A 3,068-nucleotide genomic window follows, 5' to 3' on the forward strand; every position below is an offset into this window, starting at 1 on the left:
AGCAGGCAGCCTTCCTGAAGCTGATAGATGAGGCTGTTTCCCTTGGCCCTACATTCAATCCCAAAGTGTCCACCTCTCCAGTATTAGGCTAACAGTGAACCAAAGCTGAAATTGAGAATTACCATTAGAAAACATATTGGGAACTGCTTGTGTTTTTAAATGACCTTTTCTGAAGTATTTTTGTCTTTAAGAAAATAGAAGGTTTGAAAGACCTACTTCATATGAGAATTGTGTGCTACCAGAGACGTTATAAAGGAGGAAAAAGGTCACTAGTTGGAAAAACAAATGGGGAAAGCTCATAACGCTCAACATGGCTGCTTAAGGAGAAAGTTCCGTCCTTCAGTAAAAAGAGCCAATCAGCTTGCTGGTTATGCTGAAAGTAGGAAAAGCCTCCCTCCTGGGACCCTTGAGTAGCCAAAACAACCCAAAAAAACATGTTTTTTGTGTCAAAGACTACAAACTATTTTTGAGGTCTTTGTCAGATTTAACAAGTGATTTCAAATCTGGTTTTAAATAGTAATTTGACCTTCAGTCTCTCCCCTTTGATAGACTATGGTCTTGAATGGTTGGAAATAACTGCCTGGTGGCATGGCAAAGATGGCTGCTAAGTAAACAGACTTTCCTATAAGGGCTACACAAGTGCTAGGTTTGTGTTAGCATCTTAGCCTCTTTACAAAGCTCAGCAGAACGTAAGAAGGAAGGTGCTCATGTAGTGGGAAAAACAAACTAATTTTAACAGGTTCAGTGGCAATTCAGTGAGATATTCCATCAGAAAACATGATAAAATACTGCTTGTGTTTTTGCATTACCTCTCTTTCTGAACATGTCTTTTAGCAAACAAAGTTTGAAAGACCCACTTCAGACGAGAATTGTGTGCTACACAAGTGCTAGGTATGTGCTAGCCTCTTAGCCTCTTTGGGATACTTCAACAGAAGGTAAAAGGAGGGTGGTCATGTAGTGGGAAGTAAGTAATTTTAATGGATTCAGTGGTAACTTGATGATTTGTTTATGCCTCTTACATTAGCTCATTCCTTTGAAGTGCTTCAGGTGGGCAAGCAAAGTCTACTCCATACACTTTTTTCTTTGTCTTTATTTGGCTAAACCCACCATCTCCGTCTGTTTAGTTCCTTTATGAGGTGATGTATGTCTTTCTTAGGAAGTATGAATGGGGAGAGGCGGTGTCAGAGATGACAGGGCATTTTAAACCTCATTTATCAGTAAACCCACATGTGTCCCAGGCAATATTAATTCTTCTGACAGACCAATATTGAGCAATTGCTGAGTTTAAAAGTACACCTTCAGGTTTGATTAGGTCCTCTGGTGCACACTGTGTGGGCAGGCTGTGGGGATGTTGAACAGGTGGTAAGAGTATTAACCAGGAAGCGCACAGAAACCAGATGGAGCCAGGCCACTGAAAACAGTCTCCTCCGCTTCATACAGCAGGGCAGTGTAAATGAGGAAGAATAACAAATTACAAGAAATCAGTCAAAATCAAGCTACCGCTTAAATAAACGTCCAGCAGGCTTATCGTCATTCAGTAACAGGTCTGTGGAAGGAAACGGAGCTAGGAGCTTGGAATATGTCTGATTTCCTTTTATGTCTCACTTCCGGTTCACCTCTATTGGTAAAGGGGGGAAATGTTACCTGTCACTTACTAGACTTGGTTAGAATTGGTATTTATTGAAAAATACTGAACCTGTCTGGTTCATGGAAATACTGTTCTTGTTCAATTTGCTTCCCCACTATTAGCTTTTTTAACATTTAAGAGGTAACATGTTCATTAGAGGAGGCCCAAGGGTAACATGAGCTACTATTTAGAGGTGACCTAGAAGGCAGATTATTCTGAAAACAGTGGTAATCAATGGAGAATATATTTTTACTTCAGGCCATGTAGTTCAAACAGCAGAATGATTTTTATTCTTGGAAGAACTGTGGATTCCCAAATTCAGAGCAGTGTACAGTGAAACCATTCCCTGCACCGCAACTGGTGATATATATTTCTGAATTCCTTTTCACCTTCCCACAAGTTTTGACCTAAATCTGACGTATCCCATATCATAAACTCTGCTGTCCATAAATCAGAGTAACACCACTGTTTGGACTTTAAGATAGAGCTCCTGTTTCTCCCAGACTATGAGAAACTTCTGCCAAATGGCTCCACTTCATGGTTACCTCTGGCAATCACGCCAGCATATCGATTTGAATATTTTTTCCCCATCGCTTTATGGCTCAACTTTAGTACCTAATTGGGCTTTTTCGCAGTAACCACAGTGAAAATATCCCAGTGTTTTAACAGCTGTTAACTGTGATTTGACATCTAGTGAGTTCAATCAACACACTGGGGACGCAAAAGAAGAAGAAGAAAATAGGTTCTTCTTTCACCCTTGTCCCTGTTCGTTTGGGACAGTTGGGACCAGTTTATAAGTTAGTGAATCTGAGAACCCATTTGTTGGCCCTTTATCTGTTTTTTTCTTTAACATATGCACAATGACTTTGTTACAAAAAAAACATTTCCAGTTTAATATCCAATGTCTATAGCTCATTTTCCCCCAAAACGGAGGTTTATCAGTTATTCAATTACATTAAAAAATTATTTCACAGGCCCCTTTGTCTCAATTTAAAAAACGTCAAAATAGGGCTTAATTTTAATGTTTAACATAAAAAGCACACCGTATTTTACAAGAAGCTGCGTCTGGGAACATAGGCTCAATTCCTGTTCATTTATACCTCAAGCTGCCTCTCACTTTTGAAATTGAGCCACAAATGAAAAGCATATGTGTATTGATATAGGTCACATATCTGTCACTCTGTTGTGAAACCTGTCTTTTCTTTTGAACGCCAGCAGCGATACTGCTGGCCTACTACCTGGCTGTCTGTTCTGGTCAGATTAGTCACCTGGTGGGTCACGAAATGTGTTGAATTTCATGGGCCGATAAAGATGGATTGAGGGTCATCTGTGCTTGGAGGGTCAGTGTGAGGGCAAACATAAGAGTAATTGACGTTACTGAACCCAGTAGTGCTGTAGAAGGGCCACGCATACTCCGTCTACGACATGTCGAGTGGTGTGC

The sequence above is a fragment of the Colossoma macropomum genome, unplaced genomic scaffold, assembly GCF_904425465.1.
Source record: "Colossoma macropomum unplaced genomic scaffold, Colossoma_macropomum, whole genome shotgun sequence".
In the NCBI taxonomy this organism is placed as follows: domain Eukaryota; kingdom Metazoa; phylum Chordata; class Actinopteri; order Characiformes; family Serrasalmidae; genus Colossoma; species Colossoma macropomum.